Genomic DNA, 20,149 nt, shown 5'->3' on the forward strand with positions numbered 1-20,149 from the left:
TTTCCTTTTCCAGAGGGTTAGACTTAGTTTATCCACACAGAGCTGCTAGCATGGTTATAGACGTATGTTACTGTTACTGTTACACTTTTTTTAGTCCTATTAACGACGTATGTGTCTGACATTTGAACAGCAGCAGAGGGGAGGTGAGGGTAAAGCCTGCAGATGGGAGTCTGTCTGCCGTGAGCGACTGCCGAGGACGAGTGTTACAGCGGGCGTCAATGATCAATGCTTCATTTGGAGCCTCCAGCTCAGAGAATGTGTTTGGACGAGGTATCAGACTCATTCTTTAATCTCTCCAGAAATGACCAGCAATTCGTCTTTGAACAACACTCAAGACCCAATTCTGTCCAGTGGAATTACTCTGCAGGCAGTCAGCTGAATACCGAGTGTGTTGCAGGCAGGTGTTAATGTACAGTCACACTGTGTGTGTGCTTGTGTTGGTATCAATCGAGCTCTCGGGACAATCCCCTCTGGGTTAACCAAATATGTTAGTTAAATGCTATCATATGATTTTCCCTCCTTGTCCTCCAAAGAGGGGGTCAATGGGGAATCACCAGACAGGCTTTGCACAAAGCATGTAGTTATGACATTCCTGAACCATTCACACATTCGCCATCAGATTCAGGCGTTGTAGCGAGGATCAGATGTTGGTCAGGAGGTCAAATGATGCCGGTGGTGTTGAGGGTTGGGGGTTACAGACGGACGTTGTTATTATAGTATTATAGTCATTATAGTAATTATAAAAATCAGATGTTAGTTTAATGGATAAAATGGATTAAGGCTGAAATGTTTGGGTTGATGCAGTGTTCATTCTGGCAGCTATTTTAAATTCAGACGAACAAGCTGATTAGTTTGGTCACATTTGAGTCATTTTTGCCCTTTATAGTTTTAGTCTAGTTTTGGTTGGAGAGAACTTCTCTCTTCTCTCTCTTCTCTCTTTAAACCAATTCAATTCGCCAAATACAAGTTCAATCTGCTGTAAAGCGCCGTCCTTTCATTATTTATTTCCTGGCGATGTTCTCCGTGGGTAATATAGATCCTCAGCTGGGGTTATATGTAAATGGAAACTTCTGGAACGTAACATTCTGTATGTAAAGACAGAACGAAGTATGCACCCGATGGATCCTTCGCGGCCGGGGAAATGGAGGACGCATTTGTCGGCCACATCTGAAGGAGCCTTCGAATTGGGACAGCCTTCGACGCACTTCTGTGACGTAATCGGCCTTCAGATACGGCCTTCGAAGGCTGCGGCCGCTGGATTGTGACACAGCTTTTGACTTTTAAAATCAGGACACTTCCCCTTTAAGCCTTCATAAATATAAGTCTGCACAAACAAGTGTGTTTGAGTTGCAGGGCTGCAGAAACAAATAAAACAATGATGGACAATTTGAGAAATGTAATTGAACAAACAGACAGAGATTTACAGATGTTGCTCTGTTAGTCCTGTCAGATTAGTTTTGTGTGCGAGCAGACAGAATGTGAAGCAAGCTGTCACGCTGCATCTCTCCTCCCACAATCCTCCGCTCAGATACACACATACGAGATACTTTAAAAAAACAACCATCACCAGTGTCTGAAGCTCTTCTGTGTCCGTTTCGGTGTTTGGTTTCATAGTTTTCATAATGTCATGGATAACTGGCTTCGAACAGATGCCGTGTGGCGTGACTTTCAGTACTCTACGATGAAGTTTGACAGTTTTCTTCTGATTGTAAAACATCAGCAGAAACCTCCCTGATTAACATATAGATACACACAGGCAGAAATCCATCTCAGAATCTATTCTTCCACACATTGTTGCAGGAAACAGATTGGGATGTAAAGCAGTCCCTCTGAATTTAGAAAAAAATGTTGAATTGTGCGAAAATTGTGCTTTATATATTCCTGATTTCACTTTGTATCCTTTAACGACTGAAATCTAATCTCATTTCTTCTCCACAGGACATAATAACCCTAAAATTACACAGACGTCCAGACGGAGTGTTCTTACTGTACCTTCTTTAAACTGCAGACCAGAAACAGCGTTTGAATCATCTCTGCAGAAAGCGCCGCTGCAGAAAGCATGACGAGATTCCTCTGACAGCTGCGTCTGCATGCTCACAGATAAAACACTCGGAGAAAGCACTGTCAGTGTCATTTGTTATCTCGGCTGATTTTCAGCTATAATACCCCATTCTGCTTACTCACAGTCATTTCTAGTTACAAGATGTCACTTTGAAATCGTACTGTAACCGCAGAAGGTCATTCTAGGTCACTGAATATGAAGATCTATCAGCGTGCTTCGACTTACGGCATTGCTCGGATTTAGAATTAATATTTTAAATCTCCTGGTCTACTTTTTAAATCATCTTTTCCTCAAGGCTTTTATTTGATTTAAGTCTGAAAACCATTTTATCTCTGTTTGTTCCTGCAGGTCTGCTTAGACGGAGAAATGTATTTTCCAATTTTCCAGGTCACATTTCCTCCAAGAGATTAAAGAAAGCAGAGCGGCTGTTCAAAACATTTTTAATCTAATTTCCCCCCTTCTTCCCTTTACAATTCTCATTATTGTTCTATAATGTATGTGAGATGTGGCTCTACACCTCTCCCTCTGAAAAGCTCTTTATTCATTCAGAGAAGTGCCGCCCCCTGCCCGCACTTTCCCTCTGACTCAGCAAGGCGGCATGAAATAACAGTGCTTCAATTTAGACTGCTCCTCCAATAACCAGATAGAGTTCAAAGGGTGCTTAATCTCACCTGTCACTCAAACGGCCGGGAAGGAGGGCCGACGTGATGAGGAACAAAACGGGCGGCTGGATGTGTGTGAGGGATGGCGGCACGTCGCGGTGAGCTGGAGGTCTTTGATTACTTTTCTCTGCTGACATGCGCTGTGGATTCACCGTCCTCTGCGGAGACAGCTCAACTCATCTGGGGATTTCATTCCTGGAGTGTTGACCACTTCCTGTTATTGTTCACAAAGAACAAAACAAGACGTGTTTTGGTTGTCATTAACGTATAAAATAAGAAAAAAACAAGACAGTTAAAGCCCCGGTGTCTGAGCTGATCGTGGTGAGGGAGTAGGATTATCAGCTCTTTGAAGGGAGCCGGATGTTAAGGCTTTTTTTCATATCGCAACTCGTTCGTTCACTCGATGCGCATCGTTCTCTTTTAAGCATTGAATAGCCCATTCATAAAAGTTACACAAGGTGACCTGAAATTGGTACATTTTAAATAACACATGGGTATAACATCAGTGACGTCACCCATCGTGTTCAGCATTTTGCGTCACATCTTGTCTTTTTTTGTAGCCAGGAGTGACTGTATTTGGACGAGAGGTTGGATGTTATTGCTATGACTACATGCTTGGCATGTTGCTGTGAGTGCAACTTGTCAATCACAAGGTAGCCATGCCCTAAATCATCCCTTCTCTTTTGACTGTTTTACTCTAACTGGGACTATAATTTGCAAAATGGCCATCATGCTGATTCGAAGACGGCTTGAAACCAGAGATTAAGACGAAGATATGGTTCCATCCATCCAAACATCATCCTGTTAATCATGTCCTAGCAGACATTGGGCGAGAGGCGGGGCACACCCTGCTCTGATCGCCACCATAGACTGCATAAAAGAAGTGGATGTAGCAAGCATGACGTCACCCATCTGTTTGTTGACTTCTGTTCGACAGCCTCTTGTTCAGCATTTTGCCCGCCACCATCTTGTTTTTGTTTGAGTCAGACGTGACCTTATATGGACAAGAGGTTGGATGTTGTTGTTTGAGAGTCATCAATGAACCTAACGAGCATGTCTTTGGGTGTTGGGAGGAAGCCGGCGCACCCGGAGGGAACCCACACATGCATGGGGAGAACATGCCAACTCCACACAGGAAGACCCACTACGTCCGAACTGGGATTCAAACCAGGAATCTCCCCTTTTTGTGAGGCGACAGCGCCACTGTGCCGCCCCTGATCTGGTTTCATACAATCATAATTCTTTGTGGAACCAGTTGAGTCGCCCTCTGTTGGCCAACACAAAGAACACAGGTTAAAGGCATTTCTGCATTGGCTCTCAGAGTCTACGCCGTAAATGCAAACAAAGGTAAGTGGACTGAGTGGACAAACATACTTTGGGAACATTAACCTCACACAAGCTGACACCTAAAGAAGACATTAAACAGGAATTTTCAAACTGCTAAAGCTTTCTGAAGAATATGTCAACAGAAGAAGAAGCAGCTGTAAACAGGAGAAACATAAACAGACATATATATGGTGATGCTGCTGGGGTCACGGACACATCATAAACAAACAGGAAGCTTTTCGAGAGCATACGAAAGAAACTATTAGACTCCACATCTTCCTCTATAAGTACAGCTTCATCATTATCTCAGCAGGCAGCTTGTTTAAGGAGGATGTAGTTTCTTTTCAGCCTCAGAATATGTCTTTACCCTTCAGTTAAATAGAGCAGAGAGCAGCATTAGTATAAAGAAAAACAAGGTAAATAAGTGGTTTAATTATCATTCAAGCCAAAGTGACAATAGCTGTCTTAAAAAGCACTTAAGCTGAAGTATTACAGCAGCTCCTCTCAGGATTACCTTGAGTAATGGTATGATCAGCGTGAAAGGATGCATTAAGTTGCATCTTAATGGTAACCACTTCAATATGAATGCCCTCTGCCACCTAATACTTCTGTATGTTATTTATGCTATCCACTGCGACTGTCATCTTTTCTTCTGATCAACAAATCAACCTGCAGACTGCTCTGTAACTGCTGCTTCTGTCTAACAGTATAATATTTAATAATGTAAAGGCGCATTATAGCAAGAAATACAAGGTAACTGAAGTAAGTGTTTACTATCTCTGAATATTTGAGAGCCTAAACGGCCACATCAAGGCCACATTAGAATCCTAAACCTCTGATTTCATCATGTTCACAAACTGTAAAACTGCAGCTGTGTGGATGTGATGCACAGCTCCCCGTCTCTTGTCTTAATGCTCCGTGCATCTTGGGGGCAGACTGACAGTAAAAAATCTCCTCAATAATTGAAACCTGGCCGGTCCAGAGGCAAAACAAAAACGTAGGTTCGAGCACCACATAATACTCCAGAAAAAAATAAAGAGCCCACTCCAAATGTTCCTTAAATCAGCATCTCTCCAGATGTGAACCACTGAACACCTCCTGAATGTGATCAAGAGGAAGATGGACGGTCACAAGCCATCGAACAAAGCCGAGCTGCTCCAAGAGCGGCCTTACGTCACCCAGCAGCTCTGTGACAGACTGGGGTATATATTGATCTGTGAACTTAATCATTAGTATTCTGTTGTTTAAACACAAACATCAACTAGTTTTCTTTGCATTATTCCAGCTTTTTTTTTTGTGCATCTTTTGGTTAAGATAAGATAAATCTTTGGTGTTGCAACAGCACAAGAACAAAGTAGAAAGAAGGCAAATAAGAATAAATAAAATAAAATAAGAGGTATATACAACTGGTATACAAAAGTGACAATCATAAGTGACATGGTATGGGCTAAAGTGACATGTATGGTTAATAGCAGCAGCATTTAGCAGTATGAAATATTACAGTATAATAGAGGTATAAGGTAGTGCAATGTAAAGGTGCAATATAAAAGTGGCAAATAAATACAGAGTGGTATATTACACTATGCATAATGTAGTATGACAAAGAAGTAAAAATGTAATATAAAGGTAAAATTGCAATCATATAATGTAGTGTAGTATAATATACAGTGTGTAACTAGTAATAATAATAATATAATATAGTGCAATAAAATATGGAGGTACGTAAGTACAGTATAATATATAAAGATATCACAGTATATAGCAGGTATATAAGTAAGTCAATGGCTCGGACAGGCTGCCGACCTCTCAGCAGCCAGAAGTAAGCTGTGACCCAGTCTAGGGTCTGCAGGAGGACGCTCCATTCATAGCCTGCAAAGACTGTTAAAACCGAACTGAAATGAGACGGTCTGGTCCACCCTTACGTCAACCAAACACCGCTCCTGTCGCCTAGCAACAGGTAGCTAGCAGGCTAACAAGCTAGTATAACTAACGACACGTAGGGCCCTTTCGTTTTCTTAAAACGTGTAACACTGGCTATTCGACTGAGTTGAAACCAAAAACTTTTACATTTTAAAGTGTATTCCTCGGCCGTTTAAAAGTTCGCCATCTCATATGAATTGCTGCGCAATGCATCTTGGGATACGGTAGGTAACGGAGGACGCATTTGTCATCTGAAGGAGCCTTCGAAATGGGACAGCCTTGGACACACTCCTGTGACACAATCGGCCTTCAAATACGGCCTTCGAAGGCCGCTGGATTGGGACACAGCTGTAGTTTCTTATCTTATCTTTAGTAGTTTTCTTAACCGGTCGTCATTTCCTGTTAAATAAAAGACCTCAGTGAGAAAATTAGATTTGGAAGTAGAGAGAAATGTTGTTTACAATAAAACAAAAGTTTACATAAACACAAACCCATACAAAGTGGAACCAGAGAAAAGCAGATTTTTGCAGTGGTCTCTTCATTTATTCTGGAGCTGTATGTCTGTATTATGTCAACATAACGATCACTTTCTACAGTTAAATCCTGTCTTTGAGTATTGTTAACCCGTGTGCAGGGTTTCTGTGTACATTAAACTTTAAAAACGAATTGATCTTTTTGTCAATGTGGAGTACATGAAATACATTTCAAGCCCCACTCGAACCAGAAGCAACACACCCCTACCAAGAGTACCTCTTATTTGTTTTCAGTCTGAACACCTGCTTATGGCAAACAAACTTCCATCCTTATTGTGCAGCTTAAACTTCTCTTGATGACATGGATTTACACATAACTGGAACAACACGATGGTCATTCACACATATTTTCTGCAAAGTTTGCAAGTGTTTTAACAGGCCAAACAACTTTAAACTTTTAGTCTGAGTGAGGCTCTTTTGAAAGTAAACCAACACTGCAGGATAAAAGTAAGAGTCAATACACTATTAATGAGTACTGAAGTATTACATCATAAAAATCTAATACTTTCTGAATAGATTTTCCGTCTAAGGTGCTAAAACTTGTTGCAAAATCCCCCTGATTTAAACACAAATCCTGTCAGCTCTTAAGCCAAGTGATAAATAAACTGTTTGTTTCTGTTGACTTCACCGTTTGCATGGTTGTGTTTCAGTGCTGATCACGATGCTGCGTCACTGTACCAATAAACTAAAGACCCCAAATTAAAGTTAGAAGCTTTCCACACAGCTGACAGTCGCCTCTAATGGACAGCCTATTATGTTGAGTGTAGGCTCTGCATTAACAGAGCCGTACCTTTGTCTGTGTGCGTGCCTCAACTCCTTAAGACCCATCATTCCTTTCTGTCGCAGTCTGATAAATCAGGGCACCTAATCAGAGTATAAATATTCATGAGTCCGGCTCAGAGTGCTTTTGAAGGTGTAACTCTTCACAAAAGCTCGAGCGCACAGCCTCCAGCGTGCCACAAATCCTGGAGTGCCGAGGCAAAGTTGAGAGGTGAGGCAGAGGAGGGTGCGGCTGATTTTACCCTTTTAGCATTTAGAGTAAGTTTCTCACACGGGAGCAGCCTAAACTCTCTTTTTTTAAAAACTCCCCGAGCGTACTTTTCTCTCATTCATTTCCCAGATTGAAATATGAGGTGTCAAAACATGAACAATTATGGAAAATCATAAATTTGTGACCAATTTGGGAAAGGGAATGAGGTTGTCAGCTCTCTGAGATGTATGCGTTTTCAATTTGGCGTTTCTTTAATGCCTGCCAGCTTCTCTCGCCGTGCCGTTAAACTGCCATTTCTCCTTGTACTAATTGAACGCTCCCCCCGTTCTCTGCCCACACCATCATGTAATGCTCATCTATCATTGTTTGTTGGGAGCCCGCGTGGTTGTCCTTTCCACTGACTTTGAGAGAGCACTTCATCTTATTTGTTTGTTCCCTGACATGGGAATGATGCACTCGACCAGGCTGGCCATTTAGAAGCTGGGTAGCGTTCAAGAACAGCCTCCTTTATCATCCTTGTGTTAGCCAGCGCGGTGGCTTTGTGAAGGAGCCGCACACTGAGGTCATTTGTCATCTGTAAAGTAAAACTATTTACCATTGGCATCTAATTTACTTAATAGATAAGCTGCAGAGCTCAGAGTGGCACAGGCCTGTAATACGTTAAGGACTGGAAATGGCTGCTTTTCTCTTCAGCTCTTTGTATTTTAGGCATTTTAAAGAAAACAGACTAATTCATCTACAGCAGACGTCGGTGTAGATGTCATTAGTCTGAAGGGAAACAAACTACTGAGGACAGGTGACAGTTAATGTCGAGTTCATCAGGACAAAGGGAAGAGCAATGGCAGTTAGGCACTGTAAACTCTAACAAGTTAAGTTTACTTATAATTATGAAACCGATTACCTCGGGAAAAGTAAGTAAAATAACTTTACTGTGTCAAGGCAAGTGAAATGAGTAAAATTAGCTTTACGGAATAGTTGGTAAATGACGGATAAATTGATTAAAAGTGCAGGAAACATGATCATAGTCTGACACCACAATAAAAAGAGAAGACAGGTTGAGATTTATATTCTGCAGCCAAACGAATCAAAGAGACAAAAAGCTAAAGATACAGACATTTGTCCCGAGGGTGCAGGGACTTTACTTTCAAAGTAATGACTTGCATAATGACCCGACACAGAGGCATTAAAAACCCATGAATCAGGACAAAGCACCGGAAATTGACAGATGAGGGTTTGCACCGTTTTGATTTAGACCACTGACACGCGCCGTTCAGTTTAGGTGTTCAAATCTCTGTCTGTGCCTCAAGTCAGCTTTGACAATGACCTTCCCTGAACAAACACTTGGAGGAGATTAACATATCATCACCTCTCAGGTGATATGGTGAACATGTTAGCAAATGATGAGAGAGCTCTGAGCTAGCTCGAATTTATGTATACCTTTAAACACTGCAATACGTTAGCTACAAACTAGCGTTTAGGTAATAATCTGGAAGATTTTCATTTAAATAAATGTCTGTTGAGTCTCTATCTATCGCCGAATGAGGTAACACAGTGGTGATGGAGCCTATGGCCCACTGATGAAAGCCTTTGCATTTGCAGTATTACAGACTGGGTGTCTGTGGTGACTTTCACAGAAACAATCACAAGCGGCGCCCAGTTAGTGACGTGTTTTCTAACAGCCAGCAGTGGTTGGTCTGCCAGAGAGGGTAGGCGGAGCTAAGCGGCTGCTTTTCCGCTCTCTGCAAGTGTTGCGAGTAAACAGTAATCTACTATGGCTGAACAAACAAAGAAAAGATGGATGACTACAGATACAACTTCAACAAGAAGTGAAAATCCAAAGAAGAAGAAACAAACTCGACGCTCAGATGAAGCAAACAGTCTGAAAAGGAAAGCGACCGTCAGCCAGGAAAATCAAGAGTTACAACCGGAGCCAACCGTGGACGTCACACATGCAGCACTGTCTGGATATCTGGGGAGTGTGCTACCGCAGTTACCGTTTATCGCCACAGGTGTCGCCAAAGACCACAAAACTGAGATCTTTGAGATTATAACTTTAAGTGTTAAGTTCTGTTGCATGATGTAGTAATGAATCATGTGAGAAGTAGGATCATTTTCTTGTAGACTTCTATTGAATCAGACTTACTTTTGCAAACAGTGCAGTTGCCCTCTACTGGCCATTAGTGAGAATGCAGGCTTAAAGTACTTCTGCAATAAGGTTGGTATAAATGCATTGACAGTGAACTACTTGGTGTACAATATAATTTGATATTCAAAACATATTTTTCAATGCAGGCTATTTGGGTATGAACATGTTCATGTTTGTATGACAGTCAGACACAAGGTGTGCCAGAATATGTTTGACAAAGAAAGCGAGCTAGCCTGCAAACCTCTCATCCAGGTTGAGATGAAACCCTTCAGGTAAAGACTCTTTCACCACTCTGTTCTCCTTCCACCTTGAGCATGAGGTTGCAGGGTTCAAACCCAAAAGATCTGCTGCTGTACAATAAAAGCTGCTGCCACTCAACACTGGTAATGAATGCTGTCAGTGAGTTACAGACAGCAGAGTCTCCAACTGTCTCTCCCTGCAAATTTAAAGCCTGTAAAACACAAAGTTCTACACACAATACTGATCTTTTTCTGTCCCAGCTCCCCAGACCAGGAAAATGCAGCAAAGCACCAGGTGACGACAGCCTATTATCCTTTGCAAAAAGCAATGCAGCTGATTTCCAAAGCTGTAAGTAAGACTGGCACCTTAGCACTTCATTTAGAAACAGTCCTGCAGCTTAAAATCCACCCACTGACTGTCTAAGCACTGTCTGTGTTTTAAGGTCACTGTTTTCGATCAGGGTTGTGTCTTCAGGGTTATAGCGGAGAAAAAATTAGCTCTTTCTCTCTCGCTATCTGAGTCTGTCTGAGATTCTCTCATGATGTTAATTCACTGTTGCCAGCGTTGGTGGTTTTATTCTGACGGTCTGTCCTCCCCCCTGCAGGAGCCGCTGTGGAGGCGGAGCCAGCGCTGATCAAAACAGCAGGATCCAAAGGTTTCTTCCAGGAACAGAAGCCGGGGATGGGGGCCAGGTGACCTCGGATGAAACTAGCTCAACCCCCGACCACTTCCTCTCGCTCAGAGCGATGAGGCTGCAGAGATGTGAGAGAAGGGAACAAACTTCAAGGACAACGCAGATAAAGGGAGAAAAAGTCAGCGGACACATAACTTCAGGGATCGGGCTGCATGAGGGGAAGTCACGCGGCCCTGCTGTAGGATGTTTTTTCATTAGCATCCGTGTGCTGGGTTACAACTGTGTGAAAAAGGCCTGCAGCAATGATGTCAACATGACTGATACATTCATTCCGAAATATAATAAAATACTAAGGCAATTCAGTTTTCCAATACAGTGAGCATCAGCAACAGATAATAACAAATGTTCCCTTTACATGCACTGAAACAATGAGAGCATTAGCAGCGCTCCAGCTGAGGCCTTATGTGGATTAAGTTGTTTATACGAGCCCTTCACACCATGAGAGTCAATGTGTCTGTTGCCATGAGTACAGCAGAGGACAAATATCCCTGTGCAGTGCACACCTGTAGTTCTCCGTGCACAGACAGAGGAGAGTGCCAGAACAACAGCAGGAAACAACACAGCATGGCGGGATGATCCGAACAGTAAGTGAGGGTGCAGGACTGGACCTTCACTTAGTAAGTCCACGGTGTTAAAAGCCTTTCTTATTCTCACATGCATTCACCCTACTAAACCCTAATCCTTCAGCTGCAAACAGTCATTAATCCGTTTTTCACTCCTCTAACGTGGCAGGTATTAAGTGGTAGTAGCTGTGTCCTTATTCAGGGGCTTTATCCTCTCGAGTGTGCATGTTTTGGACGGAAACCAACCTCAACAGGAGACAAAGTCTGTCAAAATTCAAAGGATTATTAAACTGGGCTTCAGGTTTTAAAACATGGGACATATTTTAACATGTTTTTGGTCTGTTAAATTATCGGTAAAAAAAAACAAAAAAACAATGACTTTAAGAGCAACTGCACAAAAAACAAATGCGTCCACTAGAAGTGAGCTATGGTCACTGTGTTTTGGCATCACCTCCTGTGTTTTTCTCATTAGAAGACTATGTATTGTGTCTAGTTACAGAATGCCACAACAAAAAGGAAGTTATGCAGATCTATTTGCTGATAACATTGTTGTTTTTTCCTCTCATTACAATGTTACAGTTTCATTAAGCAGATGCTTTTGTCCAAAGCAACAAATCCCAGAGTTAATACGACACAAGCAAGGATGGAGACGGGAGGGAACGGAGTCGGTGAGAGCCAACAAACAGCTTCAAGTATGACCGACAGGAGCTGACAGGCAGTGCACCGAGGCAATGAACAGGAAGCAGATTATCAATATTATTACTATTTTCATCATCATCATCATCATCATCATCATCATCAATATCATTAAGTGCAGAGGTGTTCATGAAAGAGCTGGGTCTTTTCTTAAAGGTGGGAAGTGAGTCTGTGGACCGAATGGAGTTTGGTAACTCATTATTCATTTAACTTCATCATTTGACTTCTTACTGTAAGCACTGGTATCATGCAGGTATCCCACAGTGCAGTGGTTCTCTGCTGGTCTAGCCTCAGGACCCACCACCATCTCCTGAATGACAAATCGCGACCCAGATTTCTGAACATTTTCAACCTCTCAAATTTATTTAATAAGAGAAATGCTGCTTTTTGGACCCGAGGTGGAACAAAACCATCACAGTGTGTTAACATCACAAAACACAACACTCGTCAAGCAGAATGACCGGCAGGCGTCAGTGCATATGACTGATTCAACTAGCCGCCTTTTTTCAACAGAATAAACTCAAAGTGCAACATGAATGCAAATACATTAGGATGTAGGGGGATTACCCAATCAGTGGATACATGGAGTGTGAATAAACTACACTACTACTGCAGGCATGTCACAGGAAACCCATGTTCTTCAAAAGAAAAGCGCAACTTGGCTGTGTTCGAAATGCCATACTATACTAGCAGTACGTACTGATTTGGCCAAAATGTAGTCTGTAGTATGCAAACAAAAGCAAAATGTGCAGTACGCCGAAAATACTCGGATGTCGTACTGATTCGGAGAAAATCTCCAGTATGCATCCGACCAGTGTACCTCGCCTACTGTATCCCACAATGCAAAGCGCTGGAACGTCACAGCGGCAGTTGAAATGACAGAGAGCAGCATTCCAGCAGAAGGGGGCGCTAAAGCTAAAGAAGCAGGCAGTTATTGTTTACCTCCGCCTGGAGTAGCATACTGCAAAAATAATTTGAAAAGCTCCTCCATACCACATACTACCGCCGAACGCGGTATGCAGTATACAGCATACAGCATACAGCCGTAGACTCTGTGACCCACTTTGGGTCCCGACCCACCAGTTGAGAACCACTGCCATAGTGCATGTTTTTGTGTCATTTAATAACTATGAACCCTAAATGTCTTGTTTACTTGAGTGAAAACACAGTATGATTATTTTACTGCTTTGTAATAAAATCATATTTGAGTACGGTACGGTGAAACAACTGAAAGAGAAGGACTAACCTACACAGGCAAGAAAAATATCAGAAACCTTTTTAGACCCTTATTAGAAAAAAGCTAAATTACTGTAAGATCAACATTTCCGCTGTGCATATTCTGTGATATCCAGATTTTATTGGTCATTAAAGGACAACTTTCTGCTGAACTTGAAAACTTTACGACTTGACATTGAGCATCCGAACGCATCATTAGTTTTGAGCTCCATCCCATTTTCCCACTACATAGTTATTCCAAGCAGGTTTTCAGTCTGTGGGATCTTCACTTTAAAAAGAGGACACACAACTGTAAAGTCTGCCGGTAAACAGACTAAATAAACAACTTTATTTGTGAGTCTGCTGATGATGTTTTCACATTCAGGACACAAAGGAAATGGAAAAGCTGCAAAACATTAATTGTGAACCGAGGAGAGACGGCTTCAGAATAATCTCGAAAATAAGTTTAAAATCGTTTTGTTTTCTTTTGTCGAGTGCAAATGGCAGCATTCTTAAAAAGCAGTCTACAGCTTACATAATGGGAAGTTTTAATGTCAGTCTGAAACTGTGACGAAGTTTATTGATTGTACATGTCATGCAAACAAAGTATAATTTAAAGGTTTGTATAAAGCACACAAACAGTAGAGCTACCTGCAAACAGAGCTTTTGTTTGCGAGCATCTGATGTTAGAATATTTTGCAAATGTTGCACCAGATAGTTTTCACCTCTTTGTCGAGGTCTCATTTGTGTTTATTCTCAGTGGAGGCTCAGCTTTAAATCACACTCTGTTGGAAGCCTCTGTGTGTGTGTGCACCTCTGTAACATTCACATAATGATTTACACTCATGCAGCTGACACAGAGCAGCACAGCACTATCTGTGTGAGCTGCAGCCGGAGTCTGTCTGTGATCTACTGTATGTAATATCAATATGATGCGCTTCACAGCCCACCGTTTCAGAATGGTATGTCTGAAGGCTGCACTTGTACGATGCTCTTGTCACACCATAATATGATGTGAAATGCTGCTTAATGTCTAATGTCAACATGCCAGTCCCTCCGGCTCGAGACGCGGCACTCCGGGACTCCGCGGAATCTGGTGACATTTCGATGGATTGTTCATCCCGGGAACGCCTTCCCCACCGCAGGAAGAGAAGAAGAGGTCAGCAGACTGAAGCAGGTGGGAGGAGAGATACAGCTCGGTTTATGTGAGGCTGTGAAAAAGGAGGCAGGTTGTAAAATGTGGAGCTCTCTCTGCGGGTCGTCTCAGGAACATATTAACATATGAGTCAGAGTGATAAGACTGAGTCACCCTGGATTTAAAAGTATGATGTGTATGAGATCTGCTGACGAGGCAGAAACACACGAGTGAGAAATTCAGTTTGAGAGGAGGAAACTTTTTACAGTCAATTACTGAAGAGGCTCAAAAAAGATTTCAAAGTCACTGGAGAGAAAAAAATATTGAATTCAAAATGTGACGACGTTAAACTTAAAATAAAAAAAAATTGAATAAGGCTGCGTGTCCACTTAGGGCCCGATCAGACAGAGTGAGTTTTGCAGGCTGTAAAACGTGAGGTGCACCACAATGCCTTTTTTGTTGAAGCCTACAGAAGCTCGCTGCGCCTTTTTTTTCTACTGTTGTTAAGGCAACCACCGAATCATTAGCTGTCATTAACCTAACCGTTATACTGTAAAATGACAGAAGGCCCGCCTCTCCTTTCATTCGATTGGACAATCAGAAAAAAGGTACAAAAAAACACCCTCGGTGTCAGCTGTTTTTGTCGCTGCGCTCACGGCGCTCTCACTTGAGAACAGTTCAACTTTTGGAACACCGCCGCGCTCGTCAATGCCACTTCTCCCACACCGACCAATCAAAATCGAGAAGGGGCGGGACTTATGAAATCTCATGCACCGAGACTCGGTTTTTTCGAGGGTACATTTTCCAGGTAGGTTAAGGAAATTTCCCCGAACTACCGAGGAAAGCAGAAATGCCGTTAGACAACTATCGTAACCTAGCAACGGAGCAATTATGGTATTGTATTGCCACAGACTGGCGCTCCTGCCCACATTTTAGGCTGTATCAGAGGCATTGCTGATAATGGTATTGGTATTAAAACAACTCGACTTTTTCTTGATGAAAACTCTTCAGTAACAAGGAGGATTATGTAAAATGCAGCTGTTTTCACACCAGAATAATCCACAAATTGTGCTTGTATCAGAGGAGAACGTCCTCTATCCCACTGCCAATTAGACTAAACCCTTATTATTATCATTATTTATTTTTCTATCGGTTAGTGTTTACTGGCAGCTTGTACTCAGAGCTGCTCAGGGAGGTGTGGAGCCGCTGGTCATTAGTGTGATTATCAGCAGGTGTGCAGATTCCAATTAGTGTGTAATACTTGAGAAGGCTGCACAGGCTGCTTTGTATCAGCAAGAAATGAGTCAGAAACGGCTCCTCATCACAGTGTGTAAAAAAAGACACTCCTGCATTAAGTGTAATAATACACCACAATAATTAAGTGTAAATGATTGTTACTACCTATATTAAATCTCAATCAATGTGCAGACTCCTTCCTGTTTTCTCTCTGAAGGTTTTTCACACGCAGCATCAAACTGAGAGTCGTCATGAGCACCAAAGCATCAGTAACAGCTGAAGCTCCTCATTAGCGCCCTATTTAAAGAGAATTATAAAGAAGCAAACTTTACCTGTTTGTTTGTTTCCAGACAAATTGAGACAAAGTAATTATTTTCTGATCACTGTGACTCAACTATATTCTGTTTGACAGTAAAGACAATATTATGGTAACTTCACAGGAAGTAGGGGGGCATTTCCCTCATGCCTACCATTCACTGGATGACTTTGGAAAGACATTGAGCGTCTTTTTAATGACTAACGTCTGACACCCCCTCATGTGAAGATATTTTAGGCATATTTTAAGATTTATAAAGACTGCAACTAGATCCCTGTTGAGTTTGTTTCCCTTCCTGCTCCTGTTGGGGATCTAAAAGAACAGAGCAGAAACAGAAGCCGCATAATGTTTGCTGGCTTAGCATAAGAAGCCTCTGTCTCACATTAAGCTAACCATGTGTGCATTAGATTCATACATTAGTGCACAGTGACAGCAGGAGGTTACCTATGGGTTAGCATTAAGAGCTAGCAGGCCACTAGCGAGGCATCTCCTTCCTCCATACATCAATCTTAAAGGTTCTCCAGAGCTAACCCCCGCTGCACTGTGTCATCACATCAAACCAGCATCTAAAACCTTCTGATATTATTAAATAGTAAACATGTTTGGTTGTAACTTTAGGTCACAACGAGAAAAAGACTCTACTGAGTTTATGACCACCTTACACCGAACAGTGGAGATGAAGGGAGCGAGCCAGATCCCCAGCATAATCGTGGTGTTATTCTGATATTTGAAAATTGTCCGCAGCAGGTAAATCTGCTGAAAATTCATTTGGCAGAAGGCCGGCACTAAACACACGGCTGAGGTGCATCACAAGCTGATATTTCTCACTAATTCTTTGAGAGATTTGTATGGACTAGTCATCAGTTGATCTTACCCATGGGCATGAAATACAGTGCGTCAGAAATGCTGATTAAGACCCATTAATTTTTAAATAGAATTAACTGCAAAGTGATTAATAATCAGTCTGGCTGGACGGCTGGAACCTGAAAAAAAATCCTTAGCTTCCTGCCTGACAAATATCAAGAACTATGAAGAAATATCAGAATATCAAAAACTTCCGTTCAGTTCTTTTGGATTAAGCTCTGAATGGGAGAAATGTTGAATTTGCAGCTGAAGGTCCCAAAACCCTTCGCATGGCTTCTCTGGAGAGTTTCTACTACAGAGGTAATTTCAGAGCCGAGGGATGCAGGGCAAGTGAAGTTTTCCTTTATAGAAATAACTACTCCTCCAGGAGGTACAGGAGGCCTGATCTGAATTGATTCTGAAATGGGTCCAACAGTGAATAGAATAAATAAAATATCTTTATAGTCATTGCACCAGCTACAACCAAATTGAAACTCGGCATCAATGCAACAATGAAATATGTAAATAGCAGCATTAAGACGGATTAAAAACAACGAGGCACAGGGTCCAACATGTGCAAATGACAAACTCCTGAGGAAAGGTGACAGTTAATGTCGAGTTCATCAGGACAAAGGGAAAAGGTTAAGTTGACTTTTAAAACAAAGGAGGAAACCGATGACCTCGGGAAAAGTAAGTAAAAGAACTTCACTGTGTCGAGTCATGTGATGTGTTTAGAATGAACATGTTATCTGAGTAAGCTGTGCTTTTTTAAAGATGTGAAAGTTCGTTTAACTCAAACCATTTGAGGAAACCTGAACAGGAGCAATTCCATTCAGTGTATGGAACTTAAAATTAGTATTTTGAACGTATTAAGTAAGATGAACTTAGTGAAGTAGTTTATCTGAACATAAAACTCTCCTGTGTCGACTCATTTCAACTGAGGAAACGGATTACCTTAAAGCTGCTGTGAGGAACTTTCGGTTTGTGTAGATTTTGGCGCCCCCTGTGGACAAAGCCGTACCTCTTATCTCTTTGCTGATTTTGTCCTGTTCACGCTGTGGTCAGCAGCAGTGGTGGTTTTTAACAAAAAATCTCATCCTGCTTTCTTCAACAGTCATATGTATCACTCACTTTAAATATTTGCCCTGGAAAATGTAAACAAAGGCAGCGTGCAGTTAATCCCTTCATCTGACACCTACCCCTAGATACCGCACTTCTTAGTTTAAATAATGTAACTAACTGTAATCAATTACTGCAACTTAAAGTGTTCCAGAAATCAGTATCACTCAAAATGAATAAGTACCACAATAATCATTTTTGAGTTACTGCTAATTCACTGGGACGAGTTAGGTCAAAGTTCATTGAGGATTGAGTTAACTTACTTCTTTTATTAATATTAAGCAGTAATACAAAAAGGCAGACGTGCAATGATGTTTTTTCCTCTGGTAGCGCACTGCACATGCTCATGGAATTTGTGAAGCGCAGAAGTTGACAAGTAAGTTGACATGGTTCAAATCCCCTGCAATAATGAGTACAGCTCAGCTAGCGCTAGTTTAACATTAGCTTGAGGAGGGATGTGTACAGTCATAATGAAAACAACACAGAAGTCCCGAGGCAGATAGAACGACCGACATTTAAGCAGATATTGCAGATCAGGGGGACAGTAGCTGTCTGTTGCAGTGTGGTTGGAGCACCAGTTGTTATTAAGGTAAATGCAGAGCCCTGATGTTACCAGAGTTTAAATAATTTAGAGGTCGTTTTGACATTACAGGTGAAATATTGGTATAAATAATAACATGAAGGAATGACCCAGGAGCAGTTGAAGTGAAACAGCACTCACATTACCAGGGCTGTGTAACTGAAACACGTGGACAGCTTGTGGTTAATTAAATTATACCTGTTACTTGCATGTCTACCCAGTTGAACTTGCAGAGAGACAATACGCAGGGATTCTGGTATAGTGTGAGATGTATGTTTAGTATGAATATATATAAGTTATTATTAAAGAGTAAGACTTCAGTAAGTCACTGTGGGCTCAGAGAGGGATCAGGAGGAGCCAGATAAGCCAGTTTGGGAGATTAGCACAGGAAGACTTCGGCTCTGCACAGACGGCAGGCGCGTCAGATCTTTTCTCATATCAGATATTTAAGACAAACTGTCGGCACTGTTCTGGGAAACTGATCAGATCACATTTGTTTGACTTCACCGCCCTTTCTGCATGGACGCAGGCCTCAGTAACTACAAGACTGGTGATGCAGCTTTCCACCGTGGAGGATTGAGAAATGGCATTTCTTTTCATATGGATCAGTACAAACCCTAAATAAAAACAGCATGGATTAATTGAGGTCAGCCAGACTTTCAACACTTAGGGGGCGGATTCACTAAAGGATTGTGCGGCTTTTGCGTCCGCTAAACCTGTGCGAAAAACACAAAAAGACTCCGCCTCCTTCTCGAAGCACACACAGAGGGTTGAATGCCCCCCAAAGTGCGCTGCAGAGCAAACAGCGTCTCTGTGCTCCGGTGTCGTTCGAACGTATTTAAATAGGTCAATATGAAGACAGGTGGTAAGAGAGTCTTTTTAATGACTGGCGGTAACTGCGGAGCTGGTGGTAATTTCGGCGCAGGATTATAAGGGCTGTCATGCTCTGCGTTTCCACTGATCATGACGACAATTCCACCTTTTGTGTGATCAAAAAATGGATTTGTCTGTAAAAACAATCTGCTAATAACATATTGTCATTTATTTTCATCAGTCCGGGTCTGTGCGAGGCCCAACCCTTTGGCACACTATGTTGCCGTTACGCAGGACGGGGACGAGCTGCTGTTGTGCACTTGCAGCTGCGTCACAGTTAAACTAATAAACACCTGTCGAGTCTGGACTTTACAATAAACTGTTAAAAGAGCTGCCCCCTCTTCTCCCTGCTCATCATCGACCTGTGGATGGAGTTGAGAATCAGTGAATCAGACCTTGAGACAGAGCAGATAGTGGGAGCTATCAGCCGCCGCAATTAATTTGTAATTTTATTTGTTTCCTCTGAAGTGAGTTTATGATGCTGGAGGGTCACAGAGTCAAAAGTATTCTTGCAGGTAAATCTTCTAAATAAGATGTTCTATTTACTCGGATTCACAAAAATAGGTGACAAGCGTTAAAGCAGAACTTGCACTTCCTGCAGTTTTCCCTCGTTTTCCCACAGGACATGTAGCTCTCTGAAATAAGTCTTCAAACACACTCCAGTATGTGTGTTTGCAGGTCTACTGTTTACGTTGTGATTCGTCACTGAGCCACACTGAGCCGCACTGTGCGCCGCCGTGCATATATGAGACAGACAGAATTTGCACATTGCCTCAAGTGTTACTTTCCCTTTTGCAGCTACAACCGGAGGTGCAAGACACTTCGGTTTGAAGTCAGGTGCTAAATATACGACGGCAAAGCAGAGGCTCCGGAGAGGGCAGAGAATCAGCTTCTGCATAAAGTAACAACACTTGTTCCTTTTCCTGCCGTGCATCCTCATTAGGGTCATGTTGGGGCTGTTGTTGATACAGATATCAGTGTTTATGAACACATGGATGT

This window comes from Semicossyphus pulcher, unplaced genomic scaffold (assembly GCF_022749685.1).
Source record: "Semicossyphus pulcher isolate SPU_LCO1_2020_fin unplaced genomic scaffold, fSemPul1.0.p SCAF_9, whole genome shotgun sequence".
NCBI classification, from domain to species: Eukaryota; Metazoa; Chordata; class Actinopteri; order Labriformes; family Labridae; genus Semicossyphus; species Semicossyphus pulcher.